The 11030-nt window shown below is 39.2% G+C and overlaps 1 pseudogene; it reads right to left on the bottom strand.

Moving 5' to 3' along the window:
- Positions 1 to 899: 899 nt before the first annotated feature.
- LOC125164717 (COP9 signalosome complex subunit 3-like) lies at positions 900 to 8111 on the bottom strand (annotated as a pseudogene).
- Positions 8112 to 11030: the final 2919 nt, after the last annotated feature.

Below are 11030 nucleotides of genomic sequence, written 5' to 3' on the forward strand. Positions count from 1 at the left end.
AAAAATTTATACACTGAAAACGACAAAGCACCGTTGAAAGAAATTAAAGAAGATCTAAACAAATGAAAACACATCCCATGGTCTTGAGTCAGAAGACGTCGTATTGTTAAGATGGCAGTACTCTAAGCAGCAGTAACGCACTGCCCCAAACCCATCCACATTCTAATCTCTGGAACCTGTGAATATCCCCTTGTATGGTGAAAAAGATTTTGCAGATGGGGTTTAGTTAAGGATTTTGACAGGGAGAGATCACACTGGATTATCCACATAGATACAGTAAAATCACAATGGTCCTTATCAGAAGGACACAGGAGGAGTCAGAGTCAAAAGGCAATGAAACTGCTGAAGCAGAGATAGGAGTCGAGAACTTTGGCAGTTTGGGAAGGAGCCACAAGCCAAGGAATAGAGGCAACCACGAGACATGGAAAAGGCAAGGAAACAGACTCTCCCCTTAATGCTTCCAGAAGGAACCAGCCTTGTGGATACCTTCACTCCAGCTAAGTGAAACTTAGTTTGGATTTCTGACTTCCAGAACTGCAAAGGAATAAACTTGTGCTGTATTTGTAGAGAGGAACATGGAGTCTCTCATGTCCAGCAGGAGCCTGTGTCAAGCAGAGGCCTGTGTTCAGCAACGGGGCAAGCAGTTAAAGGTACTGCAGCTAGGAGATATCGCCAGGATTTGCCAAAAAAAATTTTTAATTCTCTAATATCCAGGTGAGACAGTCTTGGTCCTCCCTTGCCACCCTTGTAACATTTGCCTCTGGCCAAGGCGATGGTTGGTTTCACCTTTATTTACCTCAGGATGCATGTTAATTTCAAGAGCAACTATATGATTTGTTTACTGATTCACCTTGTGATTCCATTCTCTTCTGTGCAGATTGGGGATTCACCACAGCCTCTTAATCCATGGCTTTCGGTCACTCATCAAGCTCTCTTTATTTCAACATTTCTGGATCAATGTTATGAAGCATGGCTGGATTGTATATTATATTCTGGGGTAGTCATTAGAAAAACTAATCATAACATGCTTGCAAAAATCTCACCATCTTCTGTCATGTGTAGTATGTGTTTTTCTGTCTCCTGAGGTCCAGGTAATTGCGCACACCTTGCCAAATTTCATGACGATAATGTTTAAAAAGTCTTTGCAAGCCTTTCAGGATTCTTTTAAAGAGATAACAAGTTTTGCTTCTCTAGTCGCATGATGTTATCCTAAGCAAAAATTTCACTGTAATTAATTTACCAGGTTTGAAAGTCTTGAAAGATTGTTGGTTGGATAAATTTGTGGTAACTCATGGTAAACACTGCTAAGGGACTTAATGAATCTACTCATAATCTGAGACATTATGTTTTGGTAGCTACTGTACTTTGCTAAGTAGCATCAGAGTAGCTAGAATGCACTTATACATGACTCCCACATGATATGACTGATCACCACAGCAGGCCTGGGTTTAGCCTGTTCAGAAAAGTAAAGTGCTCGTCAGCCTGGCCCAGATAATTCTTCCATATAACAGTATCATAAAAAGTGCTTTGCATCATAGGCTCCTGTTCTAAAATGTACCTAGGATTTTCAGATATAGAGAGGCCAATAGATCAGGGGATAATTGCCATTGAAAATATTGTCGTTTATACTTCCCAAGAGGAGAGGGCACAGCACTCCACACAGGACCACATGAGGAAGCACTACGGTCAATCAGGGGGCAGAAGGAACCAGGGCAAAGTGTGGCTCAAAGACTTTATTCTGGTTTTTGAGGGAAGAAACTTGCAAGGTAAAGCAGGCAAACTAAGCAAGTTTAGGAATGGATGTTTGAATAATTTTGGTAGGCTCTGGGTTATAGTGGTGGTCCGTAGTTGTCCCATACCTGGATCTGGGGTGATTAAGGGCGGGGGGGGAGGGGGATGTGTTCCCAATGGCATGAGTCTGACAGTGAGACAGGCAGAGGAGTATCTGAAGGGACTGATTAATTTGCATGTCAAATGCATGCTCACAGGCAAGTTGTTAGCTGTCTCTAGGAATTAGCTAACCCCTCCCCAGGCCCACAGGGCCTCCAAATTGTCAAAGCATCATAAAACACCGAAAACAAAACCCAAGATGAATAGAGCTCTATTCTCTTTACAGCTACCTATCATATCTATGTCAAGATATGGAAGGGCACACTTAAAGCATTTTGCCTGCAAGCAAAGCTGGCAAAGATTAGCAGGTATGGGAGTCAGTTAGTTTGCATTCATCTGAAGCTTGTCTATTGCTACATTAAGGATGCCAATTCCTCCCAGGGGCTGTTTGCTTTCCACAAGTGCATTTGTTAACTGATGGCAAAGCCCAGCAAAGTTATTTGTTGCATATTGAATATGCTCCCCATTATAAGTACTAATGAAAAGCTATACCTGGAATAATCATATTTGGGAACCAGGAATGCTGGGCATAGAAAACCTTGCAAACAAAACAGCAAGGACACCCAAGAAGTGTTCCAGTACACCAGAAGCTCCAAACATAGTGCCCAGATATGATAAGTTACTTGCAAAAAGTTCCTTATTCTTGTTGATCAATTCACAAAGTTCAATTATTTGCCTTTGAGCTGAGGGCTAGCACTGTTCACAAATTGAGGGCAGACACCATGTTTTCTCCAGAGCAGTCCAAGCGACAGAGGCAGCCTGAGCAGGCAGAGGTGACCATTGCGGGAGGAAGGGCCACAGTGAATCACAGGAAGGCCTCACGACTTTTAGCAGAAATTGACAAGTTAATTCAAAAATCTGTATGGAAATCTAGGATACCAAAATAACCTTCAAAAATAAGACCAAATCTCAAATTCAAATCTTACTACAAAGATATAGTAATCCAGACTGTGAAATCCTGGCATAATGATAAATTTATAGGTCAACTGAATAGAATTGACAGTTGAGAAATAACCCATACAGGGGCACCTGGGTGGCTCAGTTGGTTAAACGTCTGACACTTGATTTTGGCTCAGGTCATGATCTCATGGTTCATGAGTCTGAGCTCTGCATTAGGCTCTGCACTGAGGGTGCAGAGCCTGCTTGGGATTCTCTCTCTCCCTCTCTCTATGCCCTTCCCTGCTCTCTCCCAAAATAAATAAATAAACATTAAAAAAACAGAGTGTCAAGGGTGTCAAGGGTGTCAAGACTATTCAGTGGGTAAAGAATAATTTTCAACAGATGGCCCTCAGACAACTGAATATCTGCATGCAAAAGAATAAATTTGGATGGACCATCCACCTCACATTTTTCACAAAAATCAACACAAAATATGTTACAGACATAAGCATAAGAGCAAAAGTATAAAAGGCTTAGAAGAAAACATAGTTGTAAATCTGTGTGCCTTGGTTTAGACAGTGGTTTCTTAGATATAACACCCAAAAAAGTGCTCTTCAGCAAAAAAGATAAATTCAATGACATGAAAATTAAAGCCTTTATGCTACAATTGATGCCAATAGGAAAGTTAAAAGACAACCCAGAGAATCAGAGAAAATATTTGAAAATCACATATCTGATAATGGACTTTTATACATCTATAATATGTAAATATTCCTTACAACTTGATAATAAAAGGACAATTCAATTTAAAAATGAGAAAAGAAGCTGAGTAGACATCCCTCCAAAGAAAACATAGAAATGGGCAATAAACACGGAAAGACATGTTCAACATCGGCAATTATTAGGAAAATGCAACTTAAAACCACATGAGACACTAATTTGTACCCACTATGATGGTTATAATCAAAGAGATAGACAGTAACAAGTGTTGACAATAACATGGAAAAGTTGGAATTCTCACTCACGGCTAGTAAGAATATAGCAGTGGCACAGCCACTGTGGAAATATTTTATCAGTTTCTCAAGATGTTAAACAGTTACCATTTGACTCAGCATTTCCATTCTAGGTGTGAACCCAAGAGAAAGAAAAATATATACCCACACAAAAATTGTACATGAATATTCATAGTAGCATCATCCAAAATTGGAAAAAAAAATGGAAATATCACACATGTCCTTCAATGAATATATAATTAAGATGTGGTGTACCTAAATAATAAAATGTTATTTGATAATCAAAAGGAATAAAGTACCAATACATGCTACAATATGGATGAACCTTGAAAACATTATGTTAAGTGAAAGAAGACAGTTACAAAAGGCCACATATTACACGATGCCATTTTTAAAAGAAGTTCAGAACAGGTGAATCAATAAAGACAGAAAGTATATTAGCCTAGGGCATAAGGCTGAGGTATGTGAGGGAGGAAGGATTATAGAGCAAATGTTAATGCATGTGGGGTTCATTTTTGAGTTGATAAAAATATTCCAAAAACTTAGATTGTGGTGATGCTTGTACAAGTCTGTGAATACATGAAAAACCATTGAATTGAACACTTCAAATGGTTAATTTCATTGTGTGTCAATTACATAACAATACGGATGCTAAAGAAGTTACACAAAAATGCAATGGAAATTACATTCAAGTATGAACACACAGTGTTATACTGAAATTACATCAAAATAAGATACTTGAATTATATATGGAAATATTTATATTTGTTTTAAATCTATTATTATTTATTTAAATGTATAATCATGAGTTTGGCAGTTGCTTACTAATCCAATTTCCATAATTCTGCCAACATCATTCAAGTTTTAAAGGAACCTAAAATGGGATCACCAAGCCCTTCCACATTTTTCTGCCAGAAGTGATGGGAAGCAGAGTTAAAAGTGGTCTCTTTCACAATTAATAGGAGATTATGATATACTTAGAAAAATCACTGATGTTCTAAGAGCATGCTCCTGCAAGCCTAGTGATCTGCTCTAGAAGTGTAACCAATAATTCTCATAGGACACGTCTCTGAGAAGTACTTGATAGGACTCACTTCTACTTCTGAGTCACAATTTTTTCCAATAAGCTCAACCTCTGTTGCATCCGGTGCTAGAAGTATAGTGATAACAATACACAATAGTAGAGATGCATATGGTATCCTTCCTCTTTTAGTTTTAGAACTAAAAATGAGAAATGGAAGGTGGAGATGATTATGAATCTTCAAAATGTGTGATAACATTAAAGCCAAAGAATATGAAGATAGATAAAGGGGTAACTGGGTGGCTCAGATGGTTAGGTATCTGACTTCTGGTTTCGGTTCAGGTCACGATCTTACGGTTTGTGGGATCAAGGCTGAGTTGATCTCTGCACTGTCCTGGTGGGGATTCTTTCTCTCCCCCTCTCTCTGCCCCTCCACAGTTCTGTCTCTCTCAAGATAAATAAACATTATTTTAAAAAAAATATGAAAACAGATAAAAATAATTATATTAATAATTTATAGTTTTAGGTGCCCACATGTGGCAGAAGCTATAGAAAATTGCATGTGACCCTCAAAACAACTCAGCAAAGATATGAATGGAGAAACATGAGCTTAGAGAGGCTAGGCATGATGCTGAAGGCTGTGCAGTTAATAAGCAATACGTAGAGTCAAAATAAAATAAAATAAAACAAAATAAAATAAAATAAAATGGGGGCACCTGGGTGGCTCAGTCGGTTAAGCGTCCGGCTTCGGCTCAGGTCATGATCTCCCACTCTGCGAGTTCGAGCCCCACGTCGGGCTCTGTGTTGACAGCTCAGAGCCTGGAGCCTGCTTCAGATTCTGTGTCTCACTCTCTTTCTGCCCCTCCCCTGCTCATGCTCTGTCTCTCTCTGTCTCAAAAATAAATTAAAAAAAAACATTAAAAAATAAAATAAAATAAAATACTCCCAGCTCATATCACATATATGTAATACATACAGGATATATATAATGCACACCATATATATGCATATTATGCATATATCATATAGCCTATAACTATATATAGTAGAGTACCATTCATTATAAGTAGTGATTAATGTTTCATATCAGTTTACAATTTTTGAAATTTATTCAATAAGGCTCAAAGATGGTAAGTGGTTTTCTCCAAGTTAACCAGTTAGTTAAACTAGAATCAAGGCTAGACTCAAATTTAAGGCTTATGCTGAAAAGGCACTTAAAAATATGTCCAGGGATTCCTGTAATATAACTCCTTGCATTTGATGAATACTGAGATTTCTGTTCTAGGTCAAGGAGCTGGAATCTTTTGTTAACTTTTCTTCTTTCCCACCTCTATCTATCTAGTTTTACTCTAGGTGTTTGAATTGTGAATTGCATTAATAGACATCCACTTTGATTTTCTATCTCTTCCAATTTGCCCCTCTCTTATCCAGAAGCTGATCACTAAAGCTGTGTGTATATACATTCAAGTGAACTGGGAAGTTGAATAATTATGCATTGGAATTAGAACCCCAGTTCTTTGGAGAAGGTCGATAATAACCTAGCCTGACCATTTTTCCCCCAGAATATCCACTGAGCAATTCTATTCAACTCTCTGCTTCACTTAAGTGATACATATTTGAAACAAGCTACAACTGCCTATTTTGTAAAAATACTTCCTCTGAACCTACTGCTTCCATAATCTAAAAGGAGCCACCTTTCAGAGTATGTCTCCAGTGATGAACTCTACCAATTTAAAAGTAAGAGAGTACAGCAGTGTGTCAATGAGAAAAGAATAAAAAAAAGAAATTCAAGGAACACTTAGGATTTATGAATTTTATATTCAGGGTTTTTACTGTTCTTGGTATGTTGGCTCACTTCTTTCTCTCTTTCCTGTCCCCAAACTCCCAAGCAACATAATGATGCATTGTTACCAGTTTCATATACACACTATTTTTACATTATTGTTACAGTACTACAAGCTACATTATTTTAAATATTTTTTTAAAAAAGATGCTCTTTTGGGTGCCTGGGTGGCTCAGTCAGTTAAGCATCTGACTCTTGATTTCTGCTCAGGTCATGATCTCACAGTTCATGAGTTCAATGCCCCATGCATATTCTCTCTCTCTCCCTCTCTTTATGCCCCTTTCTTCAGTCTCTCAAAGTGAATGAATGAATGAATGAATGGAAGGATGAATAAATAAGCTATTGGGTGTTCTGTTACTTTGGCCTGCTTTAATTTGACCTTTTTTTTTTTCCTTTTTAATGGTTTCAACATTTAAGTTTTTCAAAAGAAATGTAGTCCTGGTAAATATTGCCAATTTCAGTACCTTACCCTCTGGGACACCACTGGCCAAGGGTGGACCTGTGACCCAAGCGAGGCCAATTTAAATTTCTTTCTTGAGACTTTTCTAAATGGAGCTGGAAGTAAAGTTCATTTGCTCTCTGGTTGGAGAATTTTGTCCCCCCTGCAGACACTGGTCCTCCTCCAGCCCTTCCCAGTGATCAGCATTTTCCTTGTGCTCAAGGTCATTGCTCCCTCAGTTCTTCCCTCTGCACTTTACCAGAGCACCGACCCCAGCAATTTCTGTCTTTGTTGGCTCATTCCCATCACTATGCAAGCAGGTTTTTATTCTGCCCCCAAAATATTTCTTAGCCCCATTCACCCCTGTTCCAGTCTTCCCACTTCCTTGCTCCTCTTCATAGCAAAATTCTTTGAAAATGTTTGTATTCGTTGCATCACATCCTTTTCCTATTCTCTCATTAAATTCGCTCCAGTCCCTTTGCCCTGCCACTCTCGTCAGTGTCACCAATGACAACTCAAGTTGTTCTCATCTCCTTTCTTTCTCTCACACGTCCGGGCCATCAGACCACTCTACCTGTTCTACCTTCAGAAGATTTCCGCAATGTAGCCGTTGCTCGAGTTCGCTAACCCAGGGCAAGTGTCCACCACCTTTGCTTAGAGGATGGCAAACGCCGGCTAGAGGGTGGCCCTGCTTCCACCTGCCCCAGCACTCACAGGTTTTGGGCTCAACACTGTAGCAAAATGATCTTGTGAAGTAAAAATCCTATCTCTCCTCTGCTTAGAAACCCCTAGTAGCTTCTTATCTCGCTCGTAGTAAAAGCTAAGTCCTGAAAATGGCTTATAAGGCACCTCCCCGAGCCCTCAGTCTCCTGACCTCACCCGCTCCTGCTCTCCTTCGGCTTCCTCGTTCGGTCCAGCCACACAGCCTCCTGATGTTCTGCCAACAGACCTGGTGGCTTCTGGCCTGAGTTCTTTGCTCTTTGCCTGGAACACGGTTCCCTCAAAAGCTTCAGCCACCCTTCTCATCACTTTCAAGTCCTCACTCACACACTGCCTTCCGCTGAGACTTTCTCAATTAGTTCACTACAGCTGCCTTAACAGAGTATCACGAAACGTATGGCTTGAACAGCAGGAATTCATTATCCCACTGTTGTGGAGGCCACAAGTTCCATATCAAGGCGTCACCAGGGTCGTTTCCTTTGAGGGCTGTGAGGGAAGACTATGTTTCAGGTCCCTCTCCTTGGCCTAGAGATGGCCATCTTCACGTTCAAATGACATTTCCCTGTATACTCACATCATCTTCCCTCTGTGTGTATCCCTGTGTCCAAATTTCCCCTTTTTGTAAATCATATTAGCTTAGGGCCCACCCTAATAACCTCATTCTAACTTGGTTACCTCTGTAAGAACTCTATATCCAAACGAAGACACATTTGAGGTGTGGGGGTTAGGACTTTAGTGCGCGGTTTGGGGACGAGACACAGTTCAACTGGCAACACCTTTCCCAGCCACCTGCCTTAAATTGTAACCCCGTTCACTCTTTGTCATCCTTCTTATAGCACCTGTCACTTTCTAGGACATACAAAAGTATGCCCTTCTCCCCAGGAAGATAGGACCACTGTATCCTCAGAATCTAGAATAGTCCACAGCATGTAGTAGGTGCTCAGTAATTATTATTTTTTTATTAAAAAATATTTTACGTTTATTTATTTTTGAGACAGAGAGACAGAGCACGAGCAGGGAAGGGACAGAAAGAGAGGGAGACAGAACTGGAAGCAGGTTCCAGGCTCTGAGCTGTCAGCACAGAGCCCGATGCTGGGCTCATACCCACACACCTGTGAGATCATGACCTGAGCTAAAGGAGGACACTTAACCAACTGAGCCACACAGGTGGCCCAGTGACCAATAATTATTAATTGAATAACTTTACCCATCTGAATCCATTAAGCCTTCTTCCTCCAGAAATGACTTCCTCTGGGACAACAACAAGTAGCTTTTCAGTTACCAGATCCAAAGGCTAAAGATGCCTGAGTTGGCTCCCTAGCTCCTTCTATGGCCTTACCCACTCTGAAACCACCCAGAAAACACACAGACTCGGCCTTGTCCTAGGAACGTGCCAAACATTACACCGAAGTTATAACAACAATTGCTACGAACTTGATAATTTACTTTTAAGATGCTTTGAAAGGTGCCCCTGGGTGGCTCAGTTGGTTGGGTCTCCGACTTTGGCTCAGGTCATGATCTCACCACTCATGGGTTTAAGCCCTGCATCGGGCTCTGTGCTGACAGCTCAGAGCCTGGAGCCTGCTTCAGATTCTGTCTGTCTGTCTCTCTCTGCCCCTTCCCCTGCTCGTGCTCTGTCTCTCTCTCTCAAATATAAATAAACATTAAAAATTTTTTTAAACAAATAAAATGCCTTGAAAATGTAAAAGTCATTTATCATTAAAGTTAACTTTCTGCTAAGTTTGACACTTTCAGTTTATATTTGATATCCTTAGAAAAGGAGATCTGATTCTTTTCTTCATCTCCTTCTGTACATTGTACATTGCATACGCCAGGCTTGTTAATTGATAAAGCAGGGTCTCGGAGGACCAAGAAGATCAGTCAGAATCAACTTTCCTGAAATCAAATCCTGGCTCATCTGTACAATCATGGACAACTTCGCTCAACTTCTCTGCACTCGACTGAATTATCTGTAAAATGATAAGAGATTCCAGAAGGTCCTTTTCTGACTTGAATTTCTCTGCCTATGGATGAATATCAAGTCACTTTGAGAATTACGTGGATATCATTGGTTTTAATTTATTTATTCAACAGAGAGAACTAGTGGTTCAGATAATGCAAAAGAATGTCATGAAAATAACATTATAGCTGTAAAAATACTGAGAACAAGTATTGCTACAATAGACTAAACTCGTTTGTAAAGCCCCAACATCCTTAGCTCTGTCCTATTTTTACAAAAGACAGGGAATACAAGGGAAGGAGTTTACTTACTTAAAAGGAAGAAACAACTATTAACATACATAACCAGTCATTGACAATAATACAGTATTATGAGGCAAGTATAATCTCAAAGAACCTTTAAATAAATGCTTTTGTGGACAGTTTTTAAAATTATCTTTATATTCAGAGATAGCAGCTGTCATACTAATACATAAACCATATGTAGTTATATATAGTGTGTACTTACCTTGTATGTTCAGAACCAATAATATTTTGCAATATGAGCATGAAACTATCATCTCTTGACTTATGGCTGTAACATCCATCGAAGACCCGAGAACACTAGATTTAAACTCTTTTTCTTCTTTGACCTAAAATATTCTTATCTCATTTAAAAGCTTGTATCTTTAAAAAAAAAGGGCATGAAACCTTCAGCTTGCATTTTCCTAACCTCAAAAGTAATTAATGCATAAACAGTTGCATATCTACACAATGGAATACCACGCTTCTGTATAAAAACAATGCAAACTGCTTCTACATTGCTGTGGAAGAAGCCTTCGGGATACATTATAAGCAAAAAAGGGAAAGGTGAAGAACAATCTTTGTAGTATGCAATTTTTTACTAAGAAATGGAGAAATAACATATCTTCGTATCTGTATATATAAAGAAATACTGAAGGATACAAAAGAAACTCAAAATCATGGTTCTTTCCAATCATCTTCTTTACACGTCATTTTGATTTTTAAGCCACAGGACTAGATTGCCTATACAAGAAAACTTACAAAACTTAAATTATTTTTATCTTATTGGATGAAAGCAAAACAAAACATGGAGTAAAAGGAGAGCTCTTTTTTTTTTTCATCTTTCTTAACACGAAGCAGATTAATAAGATAGAACCCAAGCTTGTTCCTGTGTGTTGTCCAATTATTGTCCTCATTTTTATCAGAATGGGGGAATTAAAAGAGTGCTGCTATTTTCGCCAGGCTACTGTGCACTATAAAATG

The sequence above is a fragment of the Prionailurus viverrinus genome, chromosome B1, assembly GCF_022837055.1.
Source record: "Prionailurus viverrinus isolate Anna chromosome B1, UM_Priviv_1.0, whole genome shotgun sequence".
Lineage (NCBI taxonomy): Eukaryota > Metazoa > Chordata > Mammalia > Carnivora > Felidae > Prionailurus > Prionailurus viverrinus.